At 32.0% G+C, this 14,532-nt stretch overlaps 1 pseudogene; it reads left to right on the forward strand.

The window, feature by feature from the left end:
- The first annotated feature begins 6,862 nt into the window (after nucleotides 1-6,862).
- LOC104868879 lies at nucleotides 6,863-10,296 on the forward strand (annotated as a pseudogene).
- Nucleotides 10,297-14,532: the final 4,236 nt, after the last annotated feature.

Here is a 14,532-nt window from a genome sequence, read left to right on the forward strand (position 1 = left end):
CCAATGATTAAATGACAATGATAATACAACATATTAGAATCTATGGGATGCGATGAAAGCAGTTTTATGAGGGAAATCCATAGCACTGAATATGCATATCATGAAAACAGAGCTAGCTCAGTTAAACAACCTGATGCTGAAACTCAAGCTTCTAGGAAAACCAAAGCTCATACAAGGGAAGAAATTATAAAAATTAGAGCAAAAATTAATGCAATGGAGAATAAAAGAATAACACAAAAGATCAACTAAGCCAAAAGTTGGTTCTTGGAAAGAAGAAACAAAATTGACAAATCCTTAGCCAAACTTATCAAAAAAGGAAAGAAAAGGCCCAAATCTATGCAATTAGGAACAAAAAGAGTGAAATTACAGCATACCCAGTAGCAATCTAGAGGATCATTAATACCTACTTTGAGAACTTATATGCCAATAAGATGGGAAATACAGAAGAAATGTACAAATTACTAGATTCATATGAATTACAAAAGTTAAATGCAGATGACCTAAAAATTCTAAATGACCCAATATCAATCAGTGAAATTGAAAATGTAATTTAAAAATTACCAACTAAGATAATCTCAGGCCCTGATGTCTTCCCTGCTGAATTCTACAAGACATTGAGAGAGGAACTACTGTCACTTCTGTTTAAATTATTCAATGAAATTGAAAGGGAAGCAATATTCACAAACTCAGTCCTGGAAGCAAGCATCACCTTAATCCACAAAGCAAAAAAGAGAATTATAGACCAATCTCACTAATGAACATAGATGCAAAAAAAACCTTAATAAGATATTGGCAAAAGAATGCAGAAGACCATCAAGAAGATCATACACCCTGACCTAGTGGGATTCATGCCAGAAATGCAAAAATGGTTCAACATACCCAAATAAATAAATGTAATACACTAAATTAATAGAGATAAGTACAAAAATCATATGATCAGCTCAATAGATGCAGAAAAAGCATTCATCAAAAAAAGACATGCATTCATGATAAAAAAATGTGCAGAAAATTGAAATAGATAGTCTTTACCTCAATCTGATAAAAACCATCTATGAAAAACAACAGCCAGTATCTTTCTAGATAGTCAAAAACAAATCCTTAATGGTAAAATCAGAAACAAGAAGAGGATGTCCACTATCACCACTCCTGTTCAATGTAGTTCTGGAAATGTTGGCCACAACAATTAGACGAGAGAAAGGAATAAAGGTACTAAAGATAAGAAATGAATAAATAAAATTGTCATTATTTGCTGATAACATGATACTCTATGTAGAAGACCCCAAGAACCCCACCAAAAGTCTTCTAGGCCTAATAATCAAATTCAGTAATGTAGTTGGATGCAAATTAACACACAAAAATCAATAGCTTTTCTGTACATGGAAAACAAACTCACTGAGAGAAATGGGACAAATAATAGCATCCAAAAAAATTGAAATACCTAGGAGTCAACCTAAAGAAAGAAATCAAAGACCTCTGCTCAGAAAGCTATAGCACTCTGAAAAAAGAGATTGATGAGGATATCAGAAAATGGAGAGACATCCCTTGTTCTTGGGTAGGAAGAATCAATATAGTGAAAATGGCCATACTTCCAAAACTGCTATATTGATTCACTGCAACCCCAGTCGAAATCCCATACTTCACAGACCTTGAGAAAATAATCCAAAAATTCATTTGGAACAAGAAGAGACCTAGAGTAGCAAAAGCAATTTTAGGCAATAAAGAGATGTTAGGGGGTAACACAATTCCCAACTTGAAACTGCAAAACTACTGTGATAAAAACAGCATAGTATACACAAAGAAACAGACTCATGGACCAGTGGAACAGATTAGAAGATGCAGAAACAACTCCAGACACACTCAGCCACATCATCCACAATGATACCTTAACTGAAGGAGGACAGAAATGGAAAGAAAATTAAAAATCATGCATCCTTGTGAGTTCAGAGAATAAGAGAAGAGTAGCCTTGGCTGGGCAGATGGTCACTTCTATCCAAGAGCAAAAGGCAGACGTTTTGGTGTATGACATTCACCACCTTCGAGACATTATACTGCTGAACTCCTACTTTTTGCTCAAAAAGCACAATCATGTGCATTTGATCAGCAAGGTAAATTCCAGCCTGACTTTGAAAGAATGCTGTAAAACCATTCATTATAAGCCAGGGCAGCAATATCTTCAAACTCATCCAAGCTCTGCTGTTGTTACACCTCTTTGCCTGTCTAGAAGACATTTCCCCAAGAGAACATCACCCCCAGAAAGAGAGTCTAACTGGGGTCTGTGGTTTGTTGCTCATACAGAGACAAAGATGGCAAGAAGAGCTAGAGGGAAATATGCCATTTTTGTGGAGAATGTAATGTTCCATTTTGTGTTGTCTTTTCTTTGAAATTTACCCATCACACAAAAAAATTGTTGATCACACATTTCTGCTATATCAAGACAAGTTCTATTTAAAAATAACTCCAATAAAATTTTTAAAATTTTATTTTCACATCTAAATCTAGTTAGATTTGCTTCAGCCTCAAAGAGCATGTTTTTGTAAAATTCAATGAGAACTGGCAGCAAATTGCACTGTTTTATTTCCCTAAAGTGGAAATAGATATGGTAGAGGAAGCATTAATTTTGGCTCACAGTTTCAGAGGGTTCAGTCCATGGCTGATCCCTCCCAGGCATCGTGGTGGAAACACATGGCAGAAGAAAGCTACTCCAAGAGAAGGGAGGAGCTGGGCAGAAGAATATATGTCTCTAAGCCATACCGCTAGTGACTCAGCTCTCCCAGCCAGACCCTATTATACAGTACAAGTAGTAACCACTAATGCTTATAGGGCCCCCTTGATCCAATCACATTTTAAAAGCTCACCTCTGAACACAGAAAACTTTAGTGAGACATTTTAGATCGAAGCCATAACATTAGTTCATTTCAAAACTACTTACAGTTAAAACTACAAATGTTGGGGGAGGGAGCAGACAAAAAGAGTTTGGAAACCTCAAGGAGTTTTTAGGGCATTGATAACTGCCTGGTGAAAGCATGATGAAGGAATGAAATTCCAGAGTGCTGGGATAAATGGCATCTTGCCTGCTGAAAGCATTGGCATGTCCAGAAAGTGAACCATCTTTGTCATGACACATTTTTATGTGAGAGACTTCAGTACCCATAGTATTTGGCATTGGAACTAATGTCATATGTGTGTGTGTGTGTGTGTGTGTGTATACATATATATACATATATATATATATATATATGTATATATATACTATATTATAACAATTTCTTTTTATTTTATTATATTTAGTGATTCTTTTATCTGCTTTAACAAAGATGAATTTAATTTACAGTTATCATTAATGACAAAGAAAACTACTGACATTTTGCATTTCAAATTAACTTTTAATATTTTATTAGGGAAAAAATATATAATCCTAAGAGTACACTAGAGAATAATCAAGAAATAGCTACGATCCAAGTAAAAGAAATGAAGCATTCTCTCTATCTCTAAAGAGTGTCTGGAGTCATCTTGACAGGCTGCACAACCACTACCTATAAAAATGTTGAATGGTACAGTATTTGCATATAACCTACATTTTCCCATGTGCGTTACATCATATCTAGATTATTTTTAGTGCTTAATACAATATAAATAATATGTAAATAGTTTCAATGCTATGTTGTTTAGAAAAAAATGACAAAATTATTTTTAAATATTCAGGATAGATACAATTGCTCTTTAATATTTGTGATCATGGCTGGTGGAATTCTTAACTTTGTGACTTGTATATAGGAAGTCTACTTTATATACAGCATACATATGTTTTTGATTGAATTAACAACCTCTTATGTTTACCAAAAAGATGTATGCTTGGCTATGTCCTATAAAGTAAAATCTTATCGTGACCTATTGTCACTGCCATTTATTTGAAAAATCTGTGGATTATTACTGACTCCTGCCATATTTTTCAAAGGTCATGGAAATATCTATTGAGCCCAAATTATGTCAAATAAACCTGAGAAAACTACAATTCAAGCTGAAGTTCTTTCAGCCATGTGTTTTCCTTGTAAACTAAAAAGTATTTTACTGTTTGTTAAGAAAATATATGTATTATTAAACTAAAAGTATTCACACCAAAATCTTTTCACCCATTCTGTTTATGTATTTCAGAGCACTTCATGATTATACCATTTCTTCAATCTTTTTTATTAAATTTTTATTATAATTGCAGATTTATTTTATAAGCAGTCTTACCTGATCATTAAATTAAGCTTTATAATAATTCTTTTGTATCAATACAAAAATTTATATTTTAAAAAATGTCTATTGTTTTCTGTAGGACCCTATTTGAGTTATTATTGGATGTCTGATTTAATTTTTCTGAAAATGTAGTCAATTCCATGAAAATATTGGAAAAATAATTATGCACTTCAATACCCATTTTATTTCAATTTTGAAGTAACTTCTATCGAATTTATGTTCACAAAGACAATGCCAAGAAATTCTGACTTTAACTCCAGCATAACAGAGTGAGAAATCATTATTCCCATCCTTACAATAATAAAAATGTGAAAAAACACAAATCATTGACTCTTCTTGGAAGATATAGCTCACTAGCCCTGCCTCTAGAGAGAGATCTGCACAGTCAGAGAGGTGTAGTCTCTGCAATCTTCTTATTGGTAGCAAAAGCAGCTGAAAGCATAAAATTTCAGCAGAATTTCCATGATTATTTTGATGAATTGGTCGAGTGTGGACTAGCATTAAAGTGAAAAGATGGCAGAGTCTCCCTCCAGGAAATTATTCCCACTCTACCTCAGGCTTTTATGATGAAGATGCTAGAAAGAGTCATTCATGGATCTAGTAGTAGCTATGATTGCTTGAATACCAAAAACAATTCATTAAAATACAAGACTAACAAGTCAAGCAAACAAAAATGTAAAAATACATAAGAAATAAAACATATCTATCATGATAGATATAACTGTCATGAAGGCAGACACAAAGACCTCAAAACTATTAGTGAATTTACTCTAACAAATCTATAAAGAACTAAAAATCCAAGTAGTATATATTTCAGGTATGCAAGACCTGATGATTTATCAGTCAAATTCTTATTAACTAGTGGTTCGGATAAAATATAATATGATCATATTAATTGTTGCTGAATATCTTTCAACACGATCAAATACTCATTCACAATACACTTAGCAAAGTAGGAATAGAGAAATCTTTTTAAAATGATAAATACTATTTTTACAGTACCTGTAGCCAACATCATCATTATCAATTAAAGACGGGACTTTTGGGGTGAAGAGTAAGGCTAGGCAAGGATTTCCGTTTTTCTTCAAAACTATACTGGATATTCAAGCTAGTTCAATAAGATGATGTAATGGAAGGAAGGAAGGAAGGAAGGAGGAAGGTAGGGAAGAAAGAAGTGTATAGGGATAAAGGAAAGGTATGCTAATAAAAAACAATAAAGAAAATATCCCTTATTCTCAGAATATATGATGCTTATATGATGCTTTTAAAAAAAATTTAAAATAATAGTAAAAAATTGGTGACTGACCAAGATGTATCATGTAAAAGGTACAAATTCCAAGTCATGAATGTCATCATACCATATTCGTAAAATGTACCAATAAACTTAATGAAAGAGAATGGCAACTGAAAGGTCACATTAAGCACCATCAATATACAAAAGACCAGGTTGATTTTTGTACACTAGCAGTGAATAATTGGAATTCAGAACGAGTGAATCAACACTAGTGAAGATAACAGCCAATAAAATGAAGTACATGTAAATAATAGTATTAAAATATGTTCAGGATCTACGTTATAGACCACAACAAAACACTCTTAAAAAGAGCTAAAAACATACACAAGTAAAAAAATTTACATAGCATGGGTTAAAAGACTCATTTTTAAGATAACAATTCTTCCCAATTTGATAATAAATTCAATGCATTCATAATAAAAATTCTAAGAAAGTAAATTAATTCAAAAACATGCTAAAATTTAATTCACTAGACTAAAAAATAATTTTTTAATTGATTAGGGTAACAACATCTTGCCACGCACACTATGACAGAACAGCCTAATTATATTACTGAGGTAGAAACAACTTCAGTGAAGGGATTCAAGCAAATAGATGTTGACTCAATAATTTTGGAAATGAATTAAGGGAAACAGACTGAAAGCAAAAGGAGAAGTACATAAGAATCAAGCTGTACTTGATGAAGATGTCCCCCAGTGCATACAAGTTAATAACCTTGAAACTATAACTGTTGCCTGAAATTGAACAATTAAGTAAATGTAAGACAGATGGTAAGAATCAAGTTTCTCACTACCTGTTACAGAGAAGCAGAACAGAAACCTAGAATTATTATTATAGTATTGAATTAGAGTTAGAGCCATCAGCATGAACTCATATTAAGCATAATGTAGATCTGATGTTGACAGCTACATCTATCTGTCCAGTGGATACACACATACCTGCATGTGTATATAAATATAGTAATGTCTACAGGTATATTTTTGCATGGACACAAAACACGTTTTTCTGTCTGTTGAGAAGGTTTAAAAGCAACAACACACCAGTGACAAAAATATTCTTGATGCCAGGGCCAATATATTTTTCAAATTAAAGGGATCAGATTTCCTTAAATAAAAGAGATTCTAGGACTGGAGCAAAGAATGGTGATTTGGCAACATCTTGTAATGTCAAAGAGTAATTAAATGCTAAAAATAAAAGCAAAGAAACATTAAGGAACTATGTCAAAGAGACAGGAGAGCAGTACTAGATTATAATAAAATAAAAAGCAAGTATCTATGAATCCATAATGACATGAATCAATGGTTCACAGGTGGATGGAAAGAATAAATGGATGAGAAGAAACAACTCTCTTCTGCAGAAAAAAATTCAGTAGTATATGTGGATATGCTGCCTTACAAAGACATAGCGTAATTTCTCATTCCTTTGGTGTCCCTCAGTGAGGACCATAAGCAGAGGTGTACTTTAAAGACTACAGCATGAAAGGGGAGGAAAAATAGCTACAATGGAGAAGCACAAACTCCATCACATGGATAAGATCAACATCAACAGTATTATGTTCACATCGACAGCGTGTACCCTTGTTGTGATGTGATTATAAAGGCACCTTGGTATTGTGAAGTTCTTCCTGGAATTGATTATATTAAGACAAGAGTGATTTGAGAAAATAACACTGAAAGTCTTTCTGCCTTTTCATCCTATTTCTATTTATTAGCAAAATGTTACAAATATTTTGATTTTGTCTGTCAGGAGTTTGATGTACAAACGTTCTGATTTTGTATAGCAATAGATGTACCTGTCAAATTTTTCTGTTTCCAGTAGTCTTGTAATTATAATGAGTAGTTAATTGTGCTTTTAGAAATGGAATCTTCAACTGTACTTGGTGTAAAATTTAAAAATAGTAGCTATCGATGATAGTGAGTCCGTTTTCCTTTGAATGCATATTTGGTGATGTTTCATCTTTAGCTCTTGTTACTTTTATAAGACTGGTCAACTTAACACTACTCTCTTCATATGCAAAATGTGAATAATAATCATATCTATGTAGTAACTATTTCTTTACCCAAATTTAAATAATTTATTTCTTAATGTTTACTTCTTCTTAGTAAACATTAGTCAGAAGGTTTGAGACCCAGTTCAGTGGTACAGTGTTAAAATAGTATGTGCATGTGAGGATCTTATTTTGATTACGAGCGTGAGAAAAAGAAAGGGGGCGGGAAGGAGAGGGAAAGAGAAGCAAAATTCCATGCATTTTAAGTATACACGTACACATTTTTGTGTGGCTTATGTGTTTGTTAACAAACATACACATGCTAATTTTTGTTTGATAGTTTTAGCACCATGCCTTATGACATTTGCTTAAGTAGATTTTTTTACAACGTAAACTGTCTTCACCTATAAATCCATTCATTAAATGTGGTATATTTCCTGCTGTGGACCATTCCTATTTTTAGCACCTATATCCTGATGGACATGTAGATAATTTCCATTTTTAATCTTAGAAAGAATAGGGCACTGTGTATTTATAATTGAAACAATGTGGTAGAAGTATGGTTTATTCATTGCTACAATATTTACATAATGCCTGCTACTGTTTTAGGTGATTTATAAATATTACCTCATCGAATACTAAAAATCCTTTGTTTATTTATTATTTTCCCATGGCATGGAAAAGAATAATAGAGAAAGAACTTGCTCTAAGTTTTGTAGACTTTCCTTTAATTTTAATGATATTCTCCTTTATGAGTTTTCTAATAACTCAAGACAGAATGATAAATATTTTAATGTGAAATCACCCATTCAACATTTTTGGATATATTAATGTAAGGTTATAGCATATGTACTTATACCACTTTTATTTTATATTTTTTGGTGTTTCTTTCTTTACACTAATTTTATTGGTACATTTAAGGTATAAAATGTAGTGACATTCATTACTGGAAATTTGCATCTTTACATAATCCATCTTGGTTCTTATCTTTTCCCCATTTCTGCCCTCCCTTCAACCCCTCCACTCTTCCCTATTTGCAAAGACTTTGTTTCCTTTTTTCCTTTTCTCATGTTAATTCCATTCCCATCTTTATTTTCCCCTACTCCTGCCATTTCCCCTTCCCCTTCACAGCTTTTCTTCCCATCACTTTTATTATTTATTTTTATTTATTTATTTATTTATTTGGGGGTAGTACCTGGGATAGAAATTAGGACCTTGCTCTAGTGAGGCAGGCAGCAGAACCACTGAGCTAAATCCCCAGACCTTCCCATCAATTTTAAATGAAGGCATTTTTTTCTCTCCTTATAGGTATAGAATTTATTAAAAATTAGAATTATGAACAATTTCCAAAATATAAATAGTAAAATCAACATAGTATTTCTCCATTTACTTACAACTTAAGACAGAAATATGACCCACATCATTGTCACATGTTTTGAGCAACTCCCATTTTCATTCTCCTTCCTAACACCCATTAAAATAATCACTCTATCCTTAATTTAAGATTTCTTGTTTCTATTCATGACTTTATGAAAATGTGTATGCCCATAAACTTCATACGCAATTATTTTGCCAGTTTTTAAACTGTATATAAATGTATCATACAGGATATATATTCTGTCAACCATTTTTTAAATTTTTCATATTTGATTAACTTCATCCATGTGCATATGAATACTTCTAGTACATTTGTTTTTATAACAGTAAGGTATGTGTGCTATGTGAGCGTACCATGATGCATTTATTCATCTCCTATGGATTTTTTTCAGATTAATTTCAGACTTGCAACTGAGAACAGCTCTATGATGTTCTTAGGCATAAGTTCTTGTAAAATTGTGACATTTCATTTCAATATATGCAGAGTAAGATAAACATATATTCTAAAATATATATAGATAGATATATGAATTATATGTGTGTATATATATGTATATATATGTGTGTTATATATATATATAAAATCAGAGTTAATATATATTAAGAATACAGATGCATGCGGCAAAAGCTGCTACAGTACAGTGTAAACCTAGACCTGAGATGAATGGGCAGCCATCACTGGTGATTTCAGTCCTGGTTCTTGATACTCCATCATCAGTGAGTCACAGCAAGTGAGCACACTCCGACCACCTCCAATGCAGTATATCAAGGAATATACAGATGAAAATATTCAGGAAGGTTTATCACCCAAGCCTCTCCCTCCAATTAAGACATTTACATAATGTTGGCTACCACTGCCAATGTAATGATCTTATCATCACCCTTTGGAAAGTCATAGAATTGAATGGCTTCATCCTATGGAGTTTGATCATAAGAAAGAACGGAGATATCTTAATATGTCAATCCTTATTAATTTTTTGGACCTTTTAGATATCTTGATAAGGAGCCCTGGGAGTATGAAATAAGAAGAGAAAGTAGAAGATCTTAAGCTGCTTTTTGTACATGTGCATCATTTTATAAATGAATATCAACCCCATGAAGCAAGAGAGACTTTAATAGTCATGATGGAGGTCCAAAACTGCCAATGGCTTCAAACACCTGAGAGGTTTCAGAATGAGTTGAGATGATTCTGAGCTTCTTGGCCTCTTTGACTGATGACTTGCCCCATTCAGAAGCAGTGATGAAAGTAAAAATTGAAGCAATGGATGCTGATGACAGCAACAACTGTACTAGACACAATGAAAGATGAGAAAATTCATGTCATAGAAGGGACCAGATTATAGAAAAAGATGCTGTCTTATGTGTCCTTGTTGACAAAATGAATGAAAGACAGTGAACATCTTTCCTATTCTTTTTTCCTTTTGGTAAAAATAGGGTTGTAAATTAGTATATTTTCTTTTGGACAGTGTCAAAAGAGGTACGGTATAACTAAAAGCAGAGGAAGATATTTTTCTTGATTCTAGTTTTCAATTAAGAGATGCTATAGGTAATAATGTTACAGAATAATAAACATAAGAAAATGAATACAACTACTTCGAGAGTAATCACACTTAAATGTAAAATGTTGCATTTTCAATGGGAGACTACCATTTTTGAAGTTGCAAAAAAATTTTGAAGATATCCTCAGTTAAAAAAAATGCAGATAAAATAATAAAATTTCCTAATTCCTATCACTTCTTTGCCTCATCTGCAAATTAGAGATAATAGTAAAATTCCCCCCATGGTGTTTCTATAGTTATTAAATGAACTAATGTGTTTTAAATGCTTAAATATTATAGCTGACAGACACAATTCAATAATTTATATTATCATTATTATGATTATATTGATTATCATAACTGCTTATTAGGAAAAAAGCTAACAGATGTCAGATGATTTAAGTCCTTACAATTTATAGTAAAACTATTTACATTTTCTATAAGAATAGCTTATATGAAAGGAAAGAGAAGAAGCAAGAAAAATAGTAAGGATGCAGTAAAACTTACCAGAAAATGTAATATGCCACAATTACTAGTAATGGAAATGGTAAGAGGTGATCAGTTTCCAATATATAATTTGAAGGGTCAGCAATCTGGATTTACTGATTTATTTTGATACAAAAAGAGAAGTTAGGGAATATTTTAAAGTGTGCATCCTAAACAACCAGAAGAATACAATTGTAATATATTCAAAAGAATAAGATCAGGGAACAATATGAACATCTGTGTTGTGGACCTATTAGGTGTTCAAAAGGAAGAACCAAGAGGTAGCTGAATGTGCAAGACAACAGTCATAAGATATGGTCAAGGCTTTGGGCAATTTACATCAACTGAAGATAAGATTGGTGGGAAGAAAATTAGTTCAGAGAAGACTTTAATGTGTGAAAAACAATGACCAGAGAAAAGAGATTCTTGCATGATTTTAATTATGATTAATTAATGATCATATTTTGAAAACTGCAATGTAAAGAGAATACCATCTGTAAAATTATTATTTTAGAATTTGTTGTCTTTATTGAATACATTAATTATATTGCTACTGAATTTTTCAATTTGATGCATGCTTTTGTAAACGTGCTTTGCTTTAAATGCATATACAAATATAAAAATGATCAATATACATAATAAATATTTAAATGAAGAAATAGATTACAGTAACAAACTCATTGCCATCAATGCCACTCACATATTCCCCTCACTTCAAACACTTAGCCCATCATGTTTGCCATTGTTTGAAGCAGTTTTGGAAGTCCTCTTTTGTGAGTTTCTTTACAAGGTGTAATAAAAAGTATGGTGAAAGTGAGTAATGAGGGTCATCTAATAGAAAGGCTGACTGACAAAAATGTTACAGTGCATCTTCATCCACCTCATTCAGTAGATCTGGAAACTTGGAAATTCTGGCTCTTCCCAAGTCAAAATAACCAAGAATGGTAAATGATTTTAGTTAATTCAGGATACTGAGGCAGTCACAACAATGCAACCAAAGACTCTTATGAGAATTGCTCCACAAAGTGACAAGAATTGTAGGATAGATGTGCTCCAGATAAACACTAATATGTTAAGGGAAATTAAAGCTAATGTCTATTTTAATGTAAATATGTACTATATTCTTATCATATTTTATATGTGAAAGCCTATCTATAAAATCATATGTATATTATTCTATATGAAATATGATTATTATGATACTAAAGTGTTTCTCTAACTTTAAATAATTTTGCTTCTGTTGAACTATTTTTGTCTAAACTTTTCTACAAAAATCACATTTTTCAATATCATGTTCCATTTTCTAGGACTGTGGTTTATGAAATTTAATTTCATATATCCTCATAAGGTACTTAAAGGTCTGCCCTAATATTTTGTTAGCACAACCTCTTCCAAAATCAATCATCGTAATTCTAATTCCATTTATCATTTCTTTATGGATGGGGATGGGGAAAATTACATCAAATAATGTTCCTACATTTTTTAAGCTCAAAATTCACATTACTACACTTCTTAGAGTATATTGTTTGAAAACATAGCTTTTTGTTTTCTTTTGTTTTGTTTTACCTTTGGGGCAAATGTTACTTCTGCATTCTGTTCCATATTAATAGGAGAGAAATTTTACTGCCTCGCTGTTTAGTGTACAGAGAGGTTCCTCCTGTTCAGTTTAATTGATGGCTCCTCAATTAAAAACCTCCAGGATATTTTTTGAAGAAAATCTTTTGTATCATGCAGTGATATTTTAGTTACACCTGTCTTCATCTTCCATTTGTTATATACTGAAATATACATACCTTCTGTAATACATTTTTAAAAACATTTATGACTCATGCATATCAGACATTAGATAGATAGATAGTTATAGGGGAAAATAGACAATTTAACATACATTATCATCTTGATGTATTTTCACTTTCTCTTAACTTAAAAACATAATTTATCTTGTAGCTAAGTTTGTTTTCTTCCCAGAATAGAAACTTCTAGAGTTTAATAAGAGCTTGAGGATAACTTTAAAAATCTATTTGAATTATGATATTATAGATTACATTAAATAAATGAGTTCTTGATAGAAATAAAAGCTTAATTTAGCAGATTATAAACTAAACAAAAGCAAATACCTTAAAATATATTTTCTGGAGGAGTATTTTCAATTGCCTTGAGCTTCTAATGTTTTGGACTAATTTATGAAAAGGACATTTAAAGCTATATCTCACAAAGGAGATTGCCTTCTGGTACCCATAACTTTAGAGAGTTGAAAAATAGCCCTCACCCCCACCAAAAATAAAAAATAAAACAGTAATGACTTTCTTTATTGAAGAAAAGCTTTCCAAGTTCAGGTTTAGGGGAACACTACAGCAGAGGCTTCCAATTTTGCCTATCATAATAATATAGAGCACTTGTTAAGAATCACAATTGGACTCCGTCCCTTTGCTTCTCTTTTCATTCTAATGTTGTATGGTCCTGAAGAATCGGCATTATTATTAAAAAGCTTCTCTGATGAAATTCTAGCTCCTTGTCTGGGTCTTCACTTTGATAATCACTACTCAAAATAGTCTAGAATAAAATATAATGGGTTAAACAGCAAGCATGATTAGTCAACAATAAAATAGAGCGAAAATTATGTATGTAAGGAGGATTTTTATATAGGTATATTTTATGTGTGGTTTATTTCACCAATTTCAGTTACCTGCAGTCAACCAAGGTCCAAAAATATGAAAAGGAAATTCCAAAAATGAATATTTTATTGGCTTTAAATTGCATATCACTCTTAATCATATAATGAAATGCTACACCATCCGTCCTGAAACCTGAATGATCGCTTTGTGCAGTGTATCCAGGGGGCGTATTCTACTCAGTGGTTAGTCACTTGCCATTACAGATATGTGCAAGTGATACTTACATAGTAGCGTAGCACTACCTCACAGTGTCGTTAGCTTTCTCCTCACTTCATCTCATAACACAGGGATCATATCAATAAACTTATATTATTGCAAGACAAGATTGCGTACAGTACAAAAAGATAATGAGATGGAGGCCATATTCAAGTGACTTTTTCCACAACCTATTTTAGTTGTTCTGTTTTGTTAATAGTTATTGATATATTAGTGCCTGACATACTTCAAACTGTATCATATAATACATGTATCTTATCTGTATCATAAACTATCATATACAGGTATGGAGAGAGCATTTGGTACTTTTTTGCAGTTCATTAATGTCTAAAATTGGGAGTCATAGAACGTATTCTCCATTGACTAAGGGAATACAACCTTTCTTTCCTATTTAGCATATATTATGTAATCGTTTTCACTATTAGCCTTATCTAAATGTACCACCATTTGACTATTTTTAACTTCTACAAATCTACATTTCAGGATCATTCTCTGAATGATCTTTTAAAAATTCATCCTCTATACAGCATCTGAAAGAGGGCATAGTGAGACATTATAATTAATAAAATTAACATAATCCATAGAAAATTAAATAAAAATTAAAAAGAAGATATAGGAATTGCTTCATTCACATACAACCATTTTCCCCACATATTTTCTTTGCCTAGAGTTGTCATTATATTTAAGGGTCACACTTATGACACTTACAAGGCTGTA

The sequence above is a fragment of the Fukomys damarensis genome, unplaced genomic scaffold, assembly GCF_012274545.1.
Source record: "Fukomys damarensis isolate Sample0158 unplaced genomic scaffold, DMR_v1.0_HiC HiC_scaffold_38, whole genome shotgun sequence".
NCBI lineage: Eukaryota > Metazoa > Chordata > Mammalia > Rodentia > Bathyergidae > Fukomys > Fukomys damarensis.